Raw genomic sequence first — 22281 nt, 5'->3', positions numbered from 1 at the left:
AGCTTTCCACTGCTGTAATAAAATACCTGAGATAAATCAATGTAAAGGGAGGAAAGTTTTATTTTGGCTCTTGGTTTCAGAAGATGCAGTCCACAGTTGGTTAGCCTATGGCTTTTGGGTCTGTGGTGAGTCAGACCCAAAAGTTGGTTCACCCCATGGCAAGTGGGAAGTAAAAAAGAAAGTAAGAGGCCAGTGTCCCAATATTCCTTCCAAGGGCACAGCCCCAGTGACACAATTTCCTTCCACTAGGTCCCGCCTCCTGAAGGTTCTATCACCACTGGCAGGGGACCAAGTGTTTAACACACAGGCCTTTGGGAGACATTTCAGATCTAACTACAGCAGCTGTTTTGCTTCCTAGTTAGTTCTTCCTCTGCTGGAGCCTCTTCAGTAAATTACTCCTCGGCTTAAACCAGCTGCAGTGAATTCTGTGGTTTGTGACCAATTTTTTTTTTTCCTTTTCTTTTTTGCAGTGTAGGGGGAGCAGGCCCAAGGCTCATACATACTGGGCAAGCACTCGATCACCTGAGCTACTTGCCCAGCCCCTTAACCAAAAGTCTGAATTGATGATTCAGGGTCTCAAGGAAGGATCAGAATCTCACGCTTTCTCTCTCACCAATGTCTGGAGGAGTGGCATGCGTTTTTGAAGACACTCAAATCAATTGTGTTGAATAAATGAGAAAACAGATGCGGAGGCCAGGTGAGGTGGGATATATATCTGTAGTCTTAGTCATGCAGGAGGATCACAAGTTCAAGACCAGCCTCGGCAACTTAGACCCTCACAATAAAAGTAAAAAGGGCGAGGGATATGGCTCAGTGGTAGAGAACCCCTGGGTTCAACCCCTAGTACCAAAAAGAGAAAAAAATATATTACTTTTTAGATTTTAGAAGACAAGACCTTGCTTTCCATCATGATTCTCAAACTCTGTTCTTTTAGAACACCGATGATAGACCCGTGACTAAAACGGAATAATGGTGAGTTTCCCCAAATACACAGAATTTATTTAATACAAGCTTGGCATTTTGTCGGTTTAAGGTTTTTCTCTCAGAAACTTTTAAAATCTGTGGCACCTGCTATTGTTTTGTCAGCAAGTGCCATGGATGAAAAAATAACTGTGCAAGTAAGCAAATATTGTAGCAAAAATTCAAAACCGCAAGTCTGCTTAGTTCAACAGTTTTCCTCTCCCTGTGCCTATTTTGCTCGCTGGAATCTGAGATTGCACACTTAACACAGCATCCTATTTTCTGCTATTAAAGTTGTTCCTGGTTCTTATAATGGAATCCAATGATTCAACTATTATGGAATCAACGCCCCTAGCTTACCAACTCTTAGCCACTGGAACATTGTTATGGTTTAGATATGAGTTGTTCCCCCAAGGCTCAGGTGCAAGACAATGCAACAATGTTCAGAGATGAAAAATGATCAAATTAGGAGATAGGTAACCTAATCGGTGGATTAATCCACTGATATGGATTAACTAGGTGGTAATTGTAGACAGGTGAGGTATGGCTGGAGGAAGTAGATCATGGGATAGGAGGTGCATCTGGGGTTTATATTTTGTCCCTAGTGAGCAGAGCACTCTCTTTGCTTCCTGGTTGCCACGTCCTGAGCCACTTTCCTCTACCACGCCCTTCCGCCATGATGTTCTGCCTCCCCTTGAGCCCAGAGCTGTGGAGTTGGTCAACCAAGGACTGAACATCTGAACCCCATGAACCAAAATAAACTTTTCCTCTTCTAAGTTGTTCTTGTTGGTATTTTGGTCACAGCAACAAAAAAGCCAGCTAAAACAAGCATTTTCTGAGAACTGCAGCTCTTGAGTTCCCACCATATGCTATCCTTCACTTATAGGTTGAATTGTGTGACCCCACCCCCACCCCTGCCCCCGTCAAAAGCCTTATATGCTGAAACTCTAACCCCCAGTACCTCAAAATGTGGCTGTATTGGGAGATGGTACCTTTAAAGAAGAGATTCAGTTAAAACGAGGCTGGTGAGTGCACCCCAATCCAGTCTGACTGCTGTCCTTAGAAGAAGGGGAAATCTGGCACGAAAAGTTGTTCGCACACAGGGAAGGAACAATGTGAGGACACGGTGAGAAGGTGCCATCTGAGAGCCACGGAGAGGCCTCAGAAGCGGCCGACCCTGCCAGCACGTTGACCTTGAATCTCTGAAACTGTGAGAAAACAAAGTTTTTCTGTAAAGCCATGTTGTCCGAGGTCCTTGGTGGTGGCAACTAGAGCAGACTGAGTGAGACACCTTCCCCTGTGGCCTCCCAGCCTCCAATCAGAGCCTGCAGACACAGGCCTTGGAGGCTGAGCTGGAGCTGCCAGTTACCTGATCTCCTTGCCCCAGGTAGGGCTCCTGCCCCAGTTTGCTCTCCACATCCCTGGCTGGAAAGGTGGAGGGACAGATTCTGATGATCTGGGGCTTGCGAGCATGTACATACGCATGTGTACACACACACACACACACACACACACACACACACACACACACACACACACACACACACACATCCTCTTTGCATCAGCTAATTCCCAGCTCAGCCATCCCCATTAGAAAGTCATTTCTTTATGCTTATGCGCTGTGGCCTCCTTCTTAGGCTCTTTTCTGGCACAAATACCATTGGGAAGAGTGACCTTTAAATTCCACTAATGTGAATGAGTTATCCGGAATGGCTGGCAGCACAGTCAGCATGCACCAGACCCCTTTGGAAGGCCCAGAAGGGAAATTAGGAGAAGAGGCGGCGGGAGGGGCCTGAGACAAACGGTCTACCTCAAGATTATCTCTGGGCCTTGTGCTGGCTCCTGGCCCCTTCCAGAGACAGCCGTTTCAAGGGACAAGAGAGCATTTGAAAAGAGGCTCTGTGGGTGGTTCAGCCCCTGGGAGGGCTCCAGCCTTACCCTGCCAGGCACCCCTCCCACACAGCTCCCCTCCCTGATGCCCACCAGCGCCTGGTGCACAGCTGCTGTGGATTAGCGCTCAGAGCTCTGCAGACTAACAAAGGACAAGAGGGATGGGCCTCCCGTCTAACCAGGCTGCTAGGGAGGCCTGCGGGGCAGAGGGGAGGCCACCTCTTTCTTTCTGAACAGCCAGTAGAGATGGGGAAGAAGTGACACACTTGGCCATGGCAAAAGGTCCCAGACTTGATGGTTTGGGGGTTAAGGAGAGAAGCAGGGACAATGAGGAGTGACGATCACTTACCTGGTGTAGGTAGAACCAAAGGCCATTCTAACAGGACCCAAGGGGGTAATAATGATAGGTTTGGGTTTTTCCTTTTTTTTAATGGCAGTTATCCAAGTTATAATAAATATATTTGTGCATCTCTTTCTCAGAATGGGCCACATGCTCCTTGAAGGTAGAGCCAGTGTTTCAGGCACATCTCTGTGGTCAAGCCAGGTGTGTGGAACATGCATTCAGCATTCAGCTCTCCCTGGGAGCCTCCTTCGAGCCCAGGACTGGAACTAGGATTGCAAGGTCAGACCATACTTGGCACTCGGTACACTTTTACCGTCTTTGGGTAAATATTTGAAAGGATAGTATATTAACTTGTTTTCTCCTTCTTCTCTGTAATTATGATTTTCTGGCATCTGGGGCCTTGCTGACTGGAGAGACTGCTCCTCCCAGGTCTAACCAGGCCTCAGCAAGCCGCTTGCCTTCAGCACACCTTTCAGAGGCAAGCTGCTGATTAATCCAGGGGCCATGTCCCTCCTCACCATCAACTAACACCTTTATTGAACTCTCTGACACAGTCACCTCCTGTCCTAATTACCCCACAGTCAGGGAGAGACAACTAGAGACAGACCCTATACCCCAGAGCCCACTGAATTTATTCAAACCAACCAACACAAACCCATTTCCTGCCTTGCCCATTCCTTCCCTTGGAAACCACAGAAAGACTTTGACCCACATTGTCCCCTTTTGCTTCCTGACCAACCCTGATGCTTCCCCCCATGCAATCCTGCATGCTGTGCCTCCTGTTTCTAGAGAACCTACTAAGTAGAAACTTCTTCCCAGGGCTAGTGCTTGCCTAGCATTTGTAAGGCCCTGGGTTCAATCCCCAGCACTGCAAAAAATAAATAAGTAAACACATATATATTGTAAACTTCTTCCTTCATGACAGTCACATCTGTCTGTGTGTCCTATCACACTCGACTAAAACAAATCATGGATACTTTTTCTTTTTTTAACAGATGGTTAAATGTGAATAAGCATTCAGTAACTGTAAATTCACAAATGACTCCTTCTAAGCAGTGCAAAGTACATCTTCAAGAGAGAGAGAGGGGAGGTGTTAGTTCTATCTTGCTTTATGTTAAATTTGAATGAATTTAGAGGAGAAGTCAGCGTGGGGAGAAGATGGGCCAAATGTGTATGCTCTCAGTCCCCAAGCTCATGTGAGATCATGGGTTGGAAACAAGAATGGAGAGCCCTTGATGGGAAAAGTCCTTGCGTTTCCTCGCCTTTGCCAGGAAAATGTGGGATGATCCAGTCAATGCTTTCCGTATCAAAGTCAGGAATCTCCTCTTTCAGGAATGAATTAATTAAATTCACACAAACCTACTAAACTAATGATGAAGGAAGCATCCCTCTTATGTTGTTTATGTCTTAATGGTGGCATTAGAAGCTCCCATTAACCCAGAATGATAAAAATGAGATCATGGTTACAGAAAACACGTGACCACAATGTCTGCAAACACTCAACAAGGGAACACAACAAATAGACCTGTTATTGTTGTTTGAGTGATTGGTGAGCAGATTCTCTAAGTGGCATTTCTAGTAAACATCTTTGAATGACCCACTATCAAAAATGAAATTCATTCAGCACGATGGCTGGGCTACATATAATCTCATCTTCCTTGGATGATTCTGAATACATCGTAAGACGTCATCCAGCTTCTGATGTTTGTGAATAACATTGATTGTCTCTGCATCGTCATGATCATAAAATATATCCTGATTCTACCTGGTTCCTGAATGTGCACTCGTGACTCAGTGGGGACATCAGGGAACCCACAGAGTCATAGGACCAGGAAGAAACATGACATAGAGCATCCAAAGTGCTGACCCTGCCCAGCCATGTCAGCCATGCACATCTCCAGGGAAGAACCAATCTCATGTTGCAGCAATGCTATCAACTCCTTCTCTATGGGGACCTGAGAGCAAAACCCAGAAAACGGGTGTCTGAGAGGCCTGCCCCCATCTGGATGTTGATTCTTCTTCCTCGTCCCCCCCCCCCACCACCATGGGTCTACCCAGGTTCCACAGAGTCAGGCATTTTAATTGTTAGGAATAAAGTAGCATAAATTTTGATGTGTTTCTTCATATTTCTCTCCAGGGGTTTTATATGCTCCAAGTGTTGAACCCCAATACAGAAACAGATGATTCAAAGGAATTCTGCCAAATCCGCTTTCTTGAGTTCCAGATTTAGGGGTATAAGCACCCAATAAACTACAACCCTCCAGAGGCAGAAAGAAGCAGTCCTTCCCATTCCACAGGACCTTCAGAAGTCTCTCTCGTCTCCCTGATCACACAATCTCTCCCTCTGGTGTCTTTGAACATCTACCAGGATATTGACGCAAGCATTTTCAGACAGGTAATTCAAACAACAGGAAATAGAAACAGTGGGGTCCTGGACACACGTGAACTCATGGACATGTCATCAGGAATTGCAAAAGCATCAGCACTGGCTGCCCAGCCACCTCAGGCAGGTCCATACCAGGGGGACCCTGACCCAATAGGATCATCCTATTTCCAATCCAGGCAAACCCTATTGAGCCCAGCCTGTGAATATAAACCCATTTCTACCACTGACACCTGTCTGAAGGGGTAGATTTCATATATTCAAATCTTCCTCTGATGTTCAAGTCACTACTATCAGGAGAAAAGCCGACTTACCTGGAGTTGGAAGAATGAGTACCAAGATATGTCTTTGACTTCAAATACCCAACAACCTAATTGGGAATGTGTAGCACACAGATGAAAAGATAATTATCAGTACTGGTAGTGTCTAATGGTGGAAAGTCACTCGGCCTAAAGCTATAGAAATCTAGACGCTGGGTGGCTCTGCAAAGCTTGGAGGAGTAGGCTGACTTTGCAGGCCAGGCAGGCTGCAGGCAATCACAGGAGAAAATGCAAATGGAGAATGTTGGGAAATCACAAGGCAAGTTTGGGGGCCAATAAATATAACTGTCTCCCTTCTGGTAAGAGTTCAGCATGGTTGGACTCAGAACAAATCTGAATGGCACACGTAATGCCCCTCCTCAATTCCATATCCCAGGGAGACATGGCCAATACATCACGGCACTGAGGCTTGATGTATCCTTAGAATCCTCCACACTGTGCTCCAGGTAGCCACCAATAGTCAAGTGACACTCATAATGAAAATTATTGCTTTCCCTGGGAGAAAATGAAGTAAGCTGGCAATTAACTCTGGGGCTGAATGTGTCCAGGTTGGGAAGCAAGGGAAGTTCATGTTGCTCTATCTCATTCCTGGAGTCAGAGGAATACCGATCCCCGTACTGTAGTAGGCGGATACCCTTGCACCATCAAAGGCACTGTGGCATCATTGCCCTTGACTACCCTGGAAGTGGCCCTAGGCTTTGAATCTTTCCCATTCTTCCAAAGGAGCCCTGTAGTAGCTCATCCCCAAAGGTGACAGTTGCAATGTCTTTCCTTCCTGTGCACACATGTCACTTCCCTATTAAGGTGGCCTCTTTGAACCTAAGCTGCTCTGTGACTGCTCCATCATTGAAATATGGCAGCAGGGACACTATGCCAGTGTGTTTCTCACCTGTAACAAGATTAACAGTTTCTTCCTCTCTTTGGGGAGCGCTGAGCTGCCATGCAAAAATCTGGTGACCTGGCTAAACAGACCAGATGGAGAGACCCAATGGAAAGGAAGAGGCCCTGTGACTACAGGGAGAAAAAGAGAGAGACAGACAGAGAGAGAGAGAGAGAGAGAGAGACACTTGACCACACAACTAAGGAAGCCTGCTGTACTCAGCCTTGCTGCTCCTCCCTCCTTAGCCTTTGACCTGAGAGTAAAGTCTTCCTGGGCCCTCTGGACCAGTCCAGATCACAAGTTGGATCCTATCGAGGGACCTAAGTCAATGCCTCATGAAGCAGAAAACTGCTTGGCCAAATATTGCCCAGATTCCTGGCCCAGAGAATCATGAGCAATACACTGACTCTTCTCTTAACCCACTAAGTTTGGGGTGGATTGTACTATGGCGTGGCTAACCCGCCCACTCCACTGGACTGCAAGTACTTCTCAGGGCTCTGTGTTCTTATGCTGATCCCTGCAAGTCCCCAGGGCCTTCCCACATCCAGGACAGGCTGGGAACCTGCATTCTGAACCAAGACACCACACTTCTGATTACCCACAGCCTTGGTCTCGGCTCACTGCCAACTTTTCTCCTTTGAGTTGACATGTACAATTTCTCAAGAACCCAAGTTAATTACTGACTTCAAGACACAAAATTTCCAAGGGTTGTCTATTTGTTATTCTATTTTTAAGAGATACAAAGGGCAAAGATCTCCTCCTTCTGAGGCTGGTGCCTTTGAGACCTGCAGCCAGTGCTTGGGCTAGGGTCTGGAGAGAGCACTGGTTGAATCCACCAAGAAAAGCCTGCAAGGCTGCTGTGGATGCCCCTATGCTGCCTCAGCCATGGGGTACACCGAGAATGTGCCTGGCTGCTGAAACTTGGCGTCGCCCTAAGCTCACAGGAGTCGACCATCTCGTTTTACATGAGAGCCCTGAGACTTGTACATAGGATTCAGATTCAAAGAGGAATTGGTGAGGTCTGCAGTCAGACACCCACAGATAAGTCACAGATAAGAAGTGACCTGGGTCCTCTACCTCCCTGTGAGGAGGGGCATGGAGGTGGAGAGCTCTTAGGAAAGCTTCATGAAAACTTCACCCTAGGCTCCCTGCATACACTGTGGTTTGTGTGTGTCTTTTAGGGTCCCCTCGGTGTAGGGCAGGTAGACACAATCAAGCACAGGTTTGCTTCTGCTCTGGGGTCTGGCTGTGGTTTGAATTGGGGAGTGTCCTCCAAAGATCTTGGGTGATGATATTGGGAGACGCTGTAGTCTTTCAAGACATGAAAGCTAATGGGAGGTCCTTAGGTCCCCGGGGGCATGACCTCAGTGGGGATTATAGGACCCCATTCTTTCTATATCTACAGTATGGCTTGATATGTGACTATTTGCTTTGATGTGAACCTTGCCATTGCCATTTGGCATACTTGCCAGAGGCCCAAACCAATTGGGCCACTCCCTCTTGGAACTGAACCTCCAAACACATAAGTAAACCATTTCTTTTTATTAAGTTAGTTGCCTTGGGTATTTTGTTGTAGTAATTCAAAACTGACTAATACAGTTCTCTATGCAAAAATCTCATTGAAAACCTCACTCCAGGAAAAATGGATCCTCTACTCTATTTTAAGCCCTCCTTTCTATCCTCTAGCGCACACGCACACACACACTCACAAGCACACACACACAGTAGCTCAGATTATAGTACATTTTCTGGTTTAGTGGTATGCATGTGTACCCTCTGCTCTTTAATTAGGTTGGATTGCATATTCTAGTGCAAAGCCACAAGAAATGAGCTTTTCTGGTTTTGTTTTAGCAAAAGGGCAGCCCAGATTCTCCTACCAAGATCCATTCACTGATGAGCATCCTGCATGGATGGACCTGGCATCTGGACAAGCCTTGAGAGTTCTGACCCTGGCCTGAATACTAAGACTTGGAGGCATCCCAGAGACACTCAGCAGATCAAAAGCACTCCTCAAATCACTGTTATTCTTAGATGGTATCTCTGGAACTTGTGGAAATTTGTACTTTTTAAAAAATTACAAATGACAACTCGCTGCATGCCAACTGCTGTACTAGGTGCTTTGCACATGGGACCCCACAATGACCTGATATGGTGGGGCTCTACTCAACTCTTTAAGGATGAGGAAGTTGAGGCTTGAAGAGGTTTAGAACAAGGAGTTGAAAGGAGAAGACTAGAGCTGGGGACTTTTCTTAATGATTTATAAAAACAGCATGAGATTAGGCCTGGGCTATGGGTGACCCTAAACTGACCCTGACCTGATACAGGGTCCTAAGTCCAGATTCAGGTCCATGGTGTTGCACAATTCTGGCAGACGTGTGATGTAGACTTGGTGAGTCCTGCTCCCCTGAACTGATCAGGGCACATGCTGTACAAACCTACCAACAAATAATGAATGATCTTTGAAGACGGCCTTTCCTCTTATGACAAAACAGAAGCAACAATTTTGCCTTAAAAATAGCTTTGGGGGTTCTAGAAGCCAGATGGAAAAGAATTGTATAAACCAAACCCAGAAGACAGCAAAAGTAAAACAAATGCCCAGGCTCCTGCCATGTGGTCCCACCCCAGGGACACCAGTTTCCCATGGGCATTTATGGTTGGGAGCAGATGCCATAAGTGAGGGGTATGCAGTGACCACAGTTGTCCCCTTACCATCTACTCCCATGATATACAATTTGAATTTATAATTGTGGGTGAGTCATATCTGTGATCAGAGGGGAGCAGGGATGGGCCACCAGGGGCTAGGGATTTAGATAAAAAGGTTGCAAAAGATAGAGTGGAAAATGCCAGACCAAAATTGAAGAGATTGAGCTCCATCAGGCCATTCTGCATGGGCATGGCCTTTCCTGCCACCCTTAGTCTGGTATTGTTGCACCCCTTTGAGAATGGAGGCCTCCGTGAGCTGCTGTTACCACTGCAGAGGAGATGAGGCAGCTCCCACATATGCAGGGACAGAAAAAGGAATCGATCCTGTTTCAAGCCTCTTGTAAAAAAATGAACAACTCTGCAATGCTTTGGGCTTCTGGGACTAAATGTGACATTTCCACTAGTCTACAGCTCGGTGTGAATCTGTCTTCCGTCTTTCTGCAGAGGGTGTGTTCATTTGCTCGGCTGCCTTAACAAAAATACCACAGATTGGGTGGTTTGAACAACAGGGAAAATATTTCTTCGCTCTCAGTTCTGGAGGCTGGAAGTGCAAGATCAAGGTGCTGGGCTTTGCTTCTATGTACAGATGCGTGCTTGGAAAAATAGATGTGTTTAGTGACTCTGCCTTTGGGGCCAGGGCTCCATCCTTCTCATCTCGTTTAACCTGAATTTCCTTCGTAAAGGCATGATCTTCCAGTACAGTCAGACTGGGAGTTAGTGAAGTTAGCACATGAAGTTTGCAGGGGCCAGGGGCACCATTTAGTTCCTAACAGAGGATAAAGATCTGGGAAGGAAATGATGGGACCACTTTGCTTTTAAAAATGTCTGCTTTCTACCCAAGAAAGGAGGCTGCTCCCCACCGTCCACAGGCCTAAGTGCTAGACAGACTTCTCTGCTTTCCTTTACTACCCAGCCACCCCTTCAAACCCCACTGGTAGCTGTCCCTCTCCTTGGAATCGAATCCCACTTTCTCCCACATGCCACCAGGTTAAATCCTGTCTCCACACTGTTAAACCGGTTCCTTACTTATAAACTGAGGTCGTTTTGGAACATGTTACCCTATGTGCTGACTGTAAGAAAGCTCAAAGTCAAAAATGCATCTAACCACTAGCAATGTATATATGACCACATGGCAAACATTTTGACCACCCCTTTCATTCATCTGTTCTTTCATGCCACGAATATGTATTAATACCTACTACCTGCAGTCATCAATCCGGTTGTGTGGGATCAGTGAACAAAACCAGCAGAAATACTATATTCTCTCTATCTCGTTCTTATTATTCATATTTTCCCTATGCCTTGATTTCTTCTTTTTTTAAAAAAATTATCTCTCTGTGTCTATTTCAATCATACTTTACTCACAAATATTTCCAAATTTATGCTTTATAAATCTATAATCTTATTAAACAGCATATTTTTCTAAGAGTTTAATTGCTCTTTAACAATAAATAGGTAGGGTCATTGTGGGGAATAAATGAGGTGATATGTATAAAGCAAAAAACACATGGTAGGTGCTGAAAACAAGGTCGTTTTCCATCTTCCTAAATCCCAGATATTCTTTAAGATCAACTACAAATCCCATCTCTCTGCAGAAGTCTTTAATGGTGCCAAAAAATGCAAGGATTTCCTCCTATCAGTCTTCTCTTAGTACATATTCATCCACCAAAGTTGGACACCTTGTAGTCTTCTTTTACCTTGTAGTATTATTCTCTAATTCTTACTAGTGTACAAATCAGGCTTCTTTGGGGGCAGACAGTAAACTCTGGGAGGGAATGTAGCATATACCGTGTATTCTCAATTCACACAATACAATCTAGGTTATGCAAGAGAATGTGCAAATATTCTCCCTCTCCTTCGCGCTCACTATTTTAATTTTAAAATCTGACCCTCTTAAATAAAACAATACATGGTTCCTTAACTAGGGTGATGGAAGTTCTCCTGATTTTCATTGTTAAAATACATCCATCATTTACCATGGGAAAAAAGCAAGGATACTTCAAACAAAAGAAACATTTCACATAATTAAGAGTAAAGGGAAGAATATTATAATATTTTCTATAATAGGAAAAATCTGCATTCAAAGCACTTGATAAAAAGAGGACTAGTTCAATCACGGGTGGGGTACCCTCTGGATGGAGTATTACATATTCATTTTTTTTTAAGAAACACATTTTAAAGGCTCCTTAATGAAACTGGAATATGCACACAACGTACCATTATGTTTCTATGATCCCAATTGTGTTAGCATTCTATTTACATATATACATACACACGGGAAAAAATTGAGAAGAAATGTCTTAGAAATGAACAGCATCTATGGGTGTAAAATTATTAATGAAAATCGATTTCATTTTTATATAGCTATTTCTTCTATAATCAGAAAAAAAGAACACATATTGTGTTGACAACTGACATCCAAGAGTGACTTTGAGGCATCCCTTTGGGGACAGGCACTATGTTGGGGACCATGAGGATTACCAGTTATCTTGTGTGGGGTGTGGCTCTTACCCCTGCTCCTTTAAGCCATAAGGGCTGCATTTCCTTTAAAGCACCCTGTAATTCAGGCTTTCCACAAAATCCAATGGACGCTCTTCGCAATTAGGGCAAAAGCTGCTCTGGAAGCAAAAAACTGAGTCCCTTGTCCTTCCCACTTGGGGAGGAGAAAACCCGTTTGCTGTTCCACGTCGGGTGGGGCTGAGAAGGCCAGCTGGCGGCCAGTGGTCACTTCCAAAAGAAAACAGGGAGGCTCCACAGAATCCAATATTGCGAGGGCACAGGCCATCCTTCCCTGCTTCCTCTCCCGGGTCCCAGCAGGCTGGGAACGGAATTCATGGCCCCTCTGCAACATCCCGCCTGCGTCCTCCAAGCCAGCGTCCATGTGGGTATTTTTAACAAGGCATAAAACTTGCAATTCTATTAAAAACACATGTCTCTTGTTTCAAAGCATGGTTAGCAACAGACACGGATATTCAGTAAACACACCATCCACCAGGGGAACACACTCATTCAACTCCAAGTCTCAAATTCAGAGGATTATATTTTTATAGAAGAAACATGGGCTCTTCTGGGCTGGAATAAGTATCGAGAATTTCTCAGGCTTTCTTTCCCTTTGACTTCTAGAGAAGATCATTCAACCTGCTTGGAAACACTTTTTGACCGTTTCTCAGGGGGAACAGGGAAGACCATGACGGCAGAATTTTGGAAGTGAGATGGGATGAGGAGGAGGCAAAGTGGACTCCCAGAGTTGGAGGCTGACCTCTTCTCCTAGATCTCCAAACAGCCAACTGGTGTCCAGGGGCAAGTCCCTCTCTGTGCAAGGGTCCCATGAGAAGTCCCTAACCAGGTATGGGTCTTATTTAGGCCTTTTCAAAAAGGAGAAGATTTGGGGACAGCTGAAGTCGCTTGTCTGAGCCTTGGTTTTGCCATCTGTAAAATGGGGAAAGGCAACAATGCCCCTAAAATGGAGCTTCTTAAAGATTGTAGGAGACAAAAAAAAAAGTGCTCCCAGAGGACTTGGCACCAAAGCCCCATAACTCCCACCTCTTCTCTATCCCAGTAACGCTGCTAGAAAGCTCCCAAGAAAGTAAACATGAAGAACAACTAAGGCAAGGCTAGGGGTGGGGTGGAGATAGATAGAAAATCAACCAATGATAAACTGAGAATTGACTCCACGTTGAGCTGGCACTTCTGTGGGCACACAGGCCCTGTGGCTGCCGGGAAGCCAGTTCCATGCACGCCAATTACCCAGTATCTAAATGCTTCCCCTCAAATCCTGATGCTTGGGGTGGAGGAGAGAGCAGGGAGGGAACCTCCAGATTTGATATTTTAAACTGCAGGAAAGGAAACAGAGAGCTTTATTTATCTGGGCTCCCCAGCTTGCTAATTAACTTACGGACTGGAAACTATTCTCGTGTGTCGGCGCCTGCACATCTTCTCATTATTAGAAAAACATCTGCTCATCATCCCCATGGTTTCTGAATGCAAGAGAGGACGAGAGTTATGTTCCCAGATGCAAATGGTGTGACATCAAAGCTGCTCCGGGCACTGGCAGCCCTGGGCAGAGTGGGGGCTTTGGGAGGTTAGAAGGGGTATTGGATTTTCTAAATAAAACAGGAAGCCATCAGGTCTGGGTCTGCAGAAGGGATTGTAAGTAGAGACACCTGTGTGTAGGGCTAGAGGTCAGCTGTTGAAGAGGTCAGGGGAAAGACTTATTCAGGCTTCCACTTTGCCCCTTTTCCTTGTGAAACCCAGGTTGCTGGATAAATATGGTGGATCCATTATGTGCTCAGTACTGGGTTTTAGCTCATCCCTGGAGACTGGAACTCAGGTCTCTTAACATGCAGGCCTGTCCCCTGCTAGGACACAGCCAGAGGCAGCCTGTATAAAACCCAGCAACTATGTCCCAGGGACAAAGGGGTTGGGAATCTGTAGCAAGGTAGCCCCCTTGGAAGATGGGAGTCGAAGCTCAGAGCACTCTTGGTTCTTCAGGAAGATTCCCCCCCACCCCCTTTCCCCACAAAGTCTAAGGTGACCAGCTTGCCTAAAGAACTTATTGGGATGTGGGACTTCCAATGCTAAAACAAGGCCAGTCTTGGCCATCTTACAATACCCCCCACTTCCCTTCTTCTCTCTGGTCAGAAAATGCCCATCCCTCAGTGGAAAAAACAAGTAGAAGAGCTTAAACATTTTGTCTCAGTCTGTAAAATGGAAAGAATGCAAAACTACCTTCCTGGGAATAACAGCAGGGCCTGGCAGGGCGGGTGCCTCCCAGGCCTGAGCAAAGTGCACAAAGGGATAAGGCAGGGGCCACCCACATGAAAGGACTGGCAGCACAAGATTGTGGGGAGGGAGGATAGAAGGGAGCAGAGACATAGGAAGGGAAAAGGGTAGTGGGATTAAAGCACAGTCCTCACAGTTTACACCTAGAACCATCCCTCCACTCACTGTCCTTCATGCTCATCCTCCTCCAACTGGTCGACCAGCCCTGGCCTATGCAAACTCCCTCCAAGGCCTCACCTCTCCCTCTGTCCCCCATCTCCTGAAAGGCCCCACCATGCACTGCTGGCCTCAGTCCACAAGCAGGTATGGCCTTGGCTTTCTTGCTCTGCTGCTCCCTCTGGGCCCAACTCCCCCTCGCATAGCACAGAGTCCTCCTCTTGCTCTTTCTCACATCTTGCCCCCTCACATCCGTGCCCATGGCCTCTGCCCAGCTGTCCTAGGACAAATCACTTTTCCACTGCATCGGACTCTTCTGGTCTGTCCCACCCAGGCCAGCCTCCACTCAGAAACCAAAGGGTGGTCTTTCAGCCATGTGGAGCTGATCCTTAAAATCCTTCAGTAGCTCCCCAAGCTCTGGGACTACAAACGTCTCCTCTTACCCACAGGGGATTCATTCCAAGATTCCTGGTGGATACTTAAAACTATGAAGTTACTGAACTAACTCACTCACTCTGTGTGTGTGTGTGGGCGGGGGGTGCAGGTGTGTACTGTTTTTTTTTCCCTATACCCATATACCTATGATAAGGTTTAATTTATAAATTAGTTTTTTTTTTTAAATATGTATTTATTTAGTTTTTTTGGCATACACAACATCTTTATTTGTACGTGGTGCTGAGGATCGAACCCAGGGCCACACGCATGCCAGGTGAGCGCGCTACCGCTTGAGCCACATCCCCAGCCCTATAAATTAGTTTTTATAGTGAGAGATTAACATATAACTAATATTAAGATAAAACAAGTAAAATACACTAATAAAAACTATGTGAATGTGCTCTCTCTCTCTCTCTCAAGATATCTTTTACTGTGTTCACTCATTTGAATTGCTGGCATCACTACTCTTAGAACACAAGCAAGCAAGCAATACTGCAATAGTGGATCTGGTCACACAACCACCAGGGGACTGACGGGCAGGTTGTATAAACAGCGTGGGTACACTGGACAACCAGATGATTCACGTCCTGGGTGGGAAACAACAGACAGCATGAGATTTTGCCCTGCTTTTCAGAATGATGTGCAATTTAAAACTCATGCATTGTTTATTTCTGGAATTTTCCATTTAATATTTTCCCACTGCAGGTGACTGAAGGGATTACTGCCGTTTGGACACCTTAGTGTTATCACCCAGTCTCCTTTCTAATCAGGCACTCCTAAGCCATCCAGGCTGCCCTCTGCCCCCTCGGTTTCAGCCACCACGAACCCTGTGTGGTTTCCTAGACACTCTGCTTCACACCTCTCTGCCTTCAAAACTCAGATCAAAAATTGCTTCCTCTGGGATGTGATCCCCTAGCCTCCCCCACATCCACTTTCTTTAGATGGTTCTGTGTTCCTCTCCTGTACTCTGCCACTGCACTTACCATGTGAAAGACAAGGGTTGTGTACATATCTTTCTACTCCACCAGAACACAAATTCATTGAAGGATGACCTCACTTCCTATCACTAATGACAGCTCAGTGCTGGGAGCACATTACAAATATCTGTGGAATGAGTCAATGAAAACCAGCAGCCTTGTGTGCAATAAACAACATCAAACCCCAAGCACATCAATGATCGGGAGTGTTCTTCACTGCTGAGAGAACAGAAACACCACAAGCAAAGGCAAACCCTTTCTGACCTCCAGCCCTGCCACAGACCACAGGAAGATGACAAACCTGTGAAGGTGGGTGACACAGGACTGCAGGTACTTCTTGTGTCACCCTGAGGCACCTACTTGACTTCCCCAGCCTTGGTTTCCTCATCTATAATATGGGGAACATGATCCACATCATAAGTTGTGAGGAGCACGTGCAGTTATGTGTGGAAAGCTGTTAGCCCTTAGTGGACACTCGGTGCTGCTTCTCTCTCTCTTTCTTCCAGTGTTACCAAACAGAGTCACAGCCTAATAAAAAACCTGTGTCCACAGCTGACATCAGCAGCTCCTGCCTGGTGAGAGGTGATGTAAAGGAATAAGGAAGGAGGCAAAGACTTGCATCCTGGGCTAAGATCCTGGAGGCACAAGGCCACTGCCCAGAGCATCCTGCCAGAATCAAGTCCCCTGGCTCCTTGACTTGGAACAGGGATCTCACAGGCCTCTCTGTACTCAAGGGGGCAGCTGCAGAGGTTTCATGCCAATGTGTCCCTGCCCCAGCCTCCTGGTTCAGTGCTAGAGGGCTACATCGGAAGCAGAGCAAGCAATGGGCTCTTCCCACTTGCAAAATCACCACTTCCTGCAACGAGACATGGAAGAAAGCCTAAAGAGAATGTGAGGCGCTGCCTAGCTGAGGTTATCTACAGGGGAAAGATTCCAGGTGACTTTTCATTTTCCTTCTATTCTTATTTGTAAGCTTCCTACTGTGAACGGCTTCTCCTTACTGCCTGACAACACTTAGAATGCCTGTGTCATACTTCATGAAGGACCAGACTCCTTGACCCCTCACAGACTGGGAGCAAATCTTGGCTACAGCCAAGTCTGGTTCTGGAATCTCTATGCAGGAAAGTAGGAACTCTGTGGCCTGAGAGTCAAGGATGCATCGAAGACACGGAACCCTCGTGGGCCACCAAGAAAATCACAGAGCCTTCAAAAGGTGAGCTGAACACTCTGTCCCTAGCATAGGATGGGCTCATTCAGGTTCTTTTAGTTGTCCCTGTTGGTCAGTGCTTATGGGTAAAGGTACCTAGAACTAGGAACAGCAGTGAACAGAAAGGGTGGGGACGCAGAAAATTCTTCCTATGGCTATAGGATAGGCTTCTCATGAATTTATCTATTGCTGATAGAAAGTAGTAAGGATACCGTTGCAACCTGCCAAAGCCCCTCAAATATCTCCTGAAAGCAATGTCATGAGTTCCTCCCCTGGTCCCCCACTTCCTGTACCTAGGCCTCCTCCCTTTCTTCATGAATCCATTCATTTATCAGTCACTCACGGAATCACCACCCAGCGCTGCATCCCTGGGTGGTGGTTCACCAAGACCACCTCCCACAATCTCCATCCTGTTACGGTTTGGATGTGAGGTGTCCCCTAAAAGCTCATGTGTGAGATGGTGCACGAAGGTTCAGAGGAAAAATGATTAGACTGTAAGGGTCTTAACCCAATCCGTGATTTAATCCCCCCATAGGGATTAACTGAGTGGGAACTAACGTGGTAGGATGTGGCTGGAGGAGGTGAGGATTGGTGCTTAGCTTTGGGTCTATGTTTGTCCAGAGAGTGGACTGTCTCTCTGCTTTCTGATCAAGATGTAAGCTGTTTCTCTCTGCCACACGTTTCTGCCATGATGTCCTGCTTCACCTTGAGCCCGAGGAATGGACTAAGACCTCTGAAACTATGAGTCTTCAAATAACTTTTTCTCCTCTACGATTTTTCTGGTGAGGTCCTTTAGTCACAGCAGTGAAAAAGCTGACTAAAACACTTCCCCGTCACCACTCAGAGAGAATCTTAAGGAATAAGATTTAAGACTTTAAATCTCCAGGATAAGTGGTTGGGCATTCGTTTTGCTCAGTGGGTGTACAAGCTGAGGATAGCAACTGGAATGCTGGGTCTGGTCTTTTCTCTTCTTTCTTTCTTTCTTTCTTTCTTTCTTTCTTTCTTTCTTTCTTTCTTTCTTTCTTTCTTTCTTTCTTTCTTTCTTTTCTTCCTTTCTTCTTTTTTTTTTTTAAGAGGCTGTAGGAATGAAAAGAAGGATGGGGGAGAGAGAGGACAGCTGGTGGGAGTGAAGAACTTTGGAGAAGAGAATTAAAAGATGCTTAAGGTAGATTTTTAAAGATGTTATGCTCCTCTGCCTCCCCCATTGAACCTTCCGTAGAATACACAGCCGTCACCAAACGCTTTTGAGGTTGGCCTGGGCAGGACACAAGGAAGAGCTATTTCTGTACTCAAGACGAGGAGGAGGAGGAGGAGGGGAAAACAAGGGCGGGCCAAGGAGGCCCAGTCAGACCTTGATTACACCCAAATATAAAGTGGCTGTCCCTGCCCTCAGAGCTCACGGGAAACCCTGAAAATAGATAAGCACCTAAGGGAGTATATGCCAAGAAGCGGGTCAGAAGGAGCCTTGGGCACAAAATAGAAGAAACACAGGGGGAAAAAAAACCCAAAACAACTCAGTCACCAAGATAACCAATATCTTAAAGCAGCCTTTCACTAAATCAAAGTCAATGCAAAAATGCATGATGAGCAAAATATCAACATTTTAGATAAAGACAGGTCCACGGACAGGGCTGGGATACGTGGAGGTGAGGCTGAGTCATTCAAGTGCAGGGTGAGAGAGGGTCTGCATTTTAATAGATACCTATATTAGGTTCCATGTAGATTTGTTGGCATTTATTGTGATTTTTTCAAAAATATGCCACTGAAATATCATTAACCTTGATGGGTTTTGTGACTATGAGCCTTCAAATAACTTTTGAAGTTATTTAACCTGAGTTTTTGTGTCTTGTTCTCCTCGTCCCGGCCATAACCCTGATGGAGCACCTAGGACTGGAGGAGGTAGGAACAGAGGACTAACTTAGCCTCAGAGGCTGGAAAAGGCTTCTCTGAGGACTCAGCAACATTCAAGGTAGATTCTGAAGAATAAATATAATCTAACCTATGCAAAAACAAATACAACAGTGCATAAATAAATATATACATAGGGGGACATCTGGGCCAAGGGCACAGCCGATGCAGGGCGGGGAGAACATGACACACTCAGGAAAGAATCACCTACAGAGTGTAAATGGAGCACCCAGTATCATTTCAACTCCAAGGTTTCCTTCCTTACAAGTGATGTAGTAGGAGGACCCAGGTGACCACTGAGTCACCCAGCATTTCCTGGAGCACCTCCTACACACCAGTTAGCATGGATTCAAAAACATGAGCTAATGCCCCCTAAGAATGCAGGTCAGGCCCAGATACCCCATGGCTGAAGACAGCCCTACAGTCATTTCTGGCTTTTAACATTCTATGAGTATTGTTGTTTTTGACATTTCAAAGCCACTCACTCACTATCATTGCAAAAGCACTTTAGTTAGGAGTTGCCCACATTGTTATCATTTTCTCTAAAAACTATATTTAATCCTGTGCAGTTTTGTAGGGATGATTCATTTTCCAAAGAGCTCTAAGAGAGAAAATGCCATTTGCACCTCTCCTAAGCATGGGCAGCAGGCTGGGTGAAGATCTCCCCCACCTCATTGTCCAGGTGAGGCATCTGAAACTTGGTGTTTAGATGACTTCCTTAAAGTTAAGGACAGAACTGGAACGAGACTCCAAATCTCCAGACTCGGGGCCAGAAGTCCACTGCCCCTCCATTGATCTGTGGATGGGAAATGAACAAGTGAACCAGAGAGCAGATCTCCTCCGGTGCCATGTAAACGTTGATAAAAAAGCAACTCGGACTTCAAGCTGATCCTCAGAGGCTCTGAATGCACACAGACACTGAGCATCATTCTGAGCCACCTCGTGGGGGTACTAGGAGAAGGCCCAGCCCCAAATCTTCATGAGTAAAGGAGACAGAAAAGAGTTCCGCTGATCTTGCTGATCTTTGGAACCCCCCCACCACCACCTGCAGGCCTAAGCAGGCAGAGGGCCCAAAAACCTCTATCTGACCACTAGCTGCACAGAAGGCCCCCTTCCCCCCCGCCCCCCCTCCTGCTGCGTTCCCTCTGCCAGGGATTTCACTTTGCACACCAAGGGATTTCACTTTGCACACCAAGGGATTTCACTTTGCACACCAAGGGATTTCACTTTGCCAAATCCAAAAGCTGGCTCTTCCCACCCTGAAGTTGTTAAACAAACAAGCCACCAAACCTACGCCAAGCCGTGGCCATCTGGACAGCAGCATTCACAGCTGGAAGGGAAAGCTGTTCCACCCAGCAGCCTCAGGGAGTCGCTGACTCTCCAGGGCCTGGATGGCAGGGAGTCCTCCTGAAAGCCTGGGCAGTGGCTGGTGGCCAGCTGGATGAAAGTGCTGGATCCTGGGCAGCACCACAGATCCTCTCAGCTGCTGGCCATGGGCCTGGCTGGATAAAATGGGCCTGTCGGACTTCAACACACAGGAGGCCACTGGCCTGCAGAACAGCACGGTCCCTCTACATTCTGGCTGATAGGAGTTGACCTACTAGTCTTGGGGGTAGAAAGCCCCAAGGGACAAAGCTGAAGAAGCGTGAACGGCAAGTGAACGGCAGGCAATGAGTCAGGCCAGAGCCTGGTCCTGATACTTGTGCCATCTCAGGCTCCCCTCTGCTGCTTTTTTGCTTTACATTGTCATCATCATCGTCATTGTCATCATGGTCTCAACTCCACTATCACAATCACAGGTGGCACTTGTCATCACCATCATTGTCGTCACAGGTGGTATTTACTGAGTGTCGTGGGCTGGATGGTGCCTCTCCCTCCAAATGTCCACATCCTAATTCCTGGAACCTGCGAATGTCACCTTATTTGGGAGAAGGGTCTCTGCAGACGTGATGAAGTCAGGATCTTGAAAGAAGGTGCGCATCTTGGATCGTCCAGATGTTCCAGATGTGTAGAGAGAGAGACTAGGCAGAGTACACAGAGAAGAGGAGGGCAGAGGAGACTGGAGGGACACACCATTGCTGATGAATGTGTGTGGCCACCAAAGCTAGAAGAGAAAAAGAATGTCCGCCCCAGGCCCTTCAGAGACAGTGCAGTCCTGCTGACGCTTTGATTTTGGGTTGTGGGCCTTCAAAACTAGGAGAAAAGAAATGTCTATTGGTTGAAGTCACCTGGTTTATTTGTTCCAGCAGCTCCAGGAAGACGCTGAGTGCCATCCTGAGCATCCTCAGCATGTGATGAGGAGGGATATTCTGAGCATACCCAGTGTGGTCCAGGCCCAGGCAGCGTCCAGGGTTATCCAGCAACTGCATGAGTTATTTCCACTTATCAGATAAACAAACTGAAGCTGGGTGAGGAGCTGCCAGGCTTGGGATGCAGCTGGAACAGCCCTATAGCTAGATGACCATAAGCACTTGGACATTGTCCTGCTTCTTTGCAGCCACCTCAAGAATTTGCACATAGGACTTGAACTGATTTTCAATCCTAAATGATATTTTTCCCAGACTTGTCTCTGAGGCTTAGCTTGCTCTAAAAGTCAGGGAATGACTAACTGTGGGGACCGGAGACAACGTCTCAAATGACCTGAGTGGTGTTTTCGAGGGTTTTGCCAGCACCTAAATAGCTCTGATGGGCCTGTGGAAATTTATCTTTCTCCTTCCCAAGGAAGGACTTTGAAGCCAAGACCCCACCCAGAGATGCCTTGGCATTGACTATTAGAGCAGAAAAATAGCACCGTACATTGGCCTCTTTTTGAACAGAGATTATGATAAATTGGGTTTACAAGGATAGCATCATAACCTTCTAGAAGTCTCTCTGACCCAGAAAGCAGTGCACCAGAGAAAATTCCTGAAACTTCGCTGGCAACAGAGGAGAATCTTTGTCTGTATTGGACCCAGTCAGGAGTCTAAAGATATAATCAATCAAGACAGGGCTCAGCAGAATCTAGTCAGTGTGTGTATGGTGGAGGGGGCAAGAGAAGTAGTTATAGGAATTAAATTTAACACACACACACATTTTTGAAACAGGGTCTTGTTATGTTGCCTAGGCTACTATTAAATTTTCGGTCTTCCTGCCTCAGCCTCCCAAGTAGCTAGGATTATAGGTATATGTACTATATCCAGCTAACACCAATATTTTAACTTGCCTTATTAGATGGCCCACGTATACATGAAGAGCTGGCTGGCTGGACCTATAGTTTCACTTGCTCTACAAAACACCTTATGGCCAGATGTGGCTTCATCTGGAAATAGAGTCTGGACTCTATCCTGATACCAGGCCA

General features: G+C 46.3%; 1 protein-coding gene across 10 annotated transcripts in view; it reads right to left on the bottom strand.

Moving 5' to 3' along the window:
• The window catches only part of Pdzd2 (PDZ domain containing 2), a 354997-nt gene that overhangs the window by 288454 nt on the left and 44262 nt on the right, over positions 1–22281 (bottom strand). For 4 of the 10 annotated variants that reach the window (XM_078017007.1, XM_078017036.1, XM_078017039.1 and 1 more), the window contains exons 1-2: positions 6786–6986; positions 1953–2168 (exon numbers count right to left, since the gene is read on the bottom strand). The exons of 3 other annotated variants lie outside the window; for them this stretch is intronic. The gene's annotated coding sequence lies outside the window, so the exon portion shown is untranslated. Of the gene's footprint in view, positions 1–1952; positions 2169–3199; positions 3881–6785; positions 6987–22281 lie in introns of those variants that run through there. 3 more of the 10 variants (XM_078017017.1, XM_078017014.1, XM_078017028.1) reach the window with 3 other exon arrangements.

This window comes from Ictidomys tridecemlineatus, chromosome 1, assembly GCF_052094955.1.
Source record: "Ictidomys tridecemlineatus isolate mIctTri1 chromosome 1, mIctTri1.hap1, whole genome shotgun sequence".
Lineage (NCBI taxonomy): Eukaryota > Metazoa > Chordata > Mammalia > Rodentia > Sciuridae > Ictidomys > Ictidomys tridecemlineatus.
The sequence above is the reverse complement of the archived record's forward strand: the minus strand, read 5'-3'. Positions and strand labels throughout refer to the sequence as shown.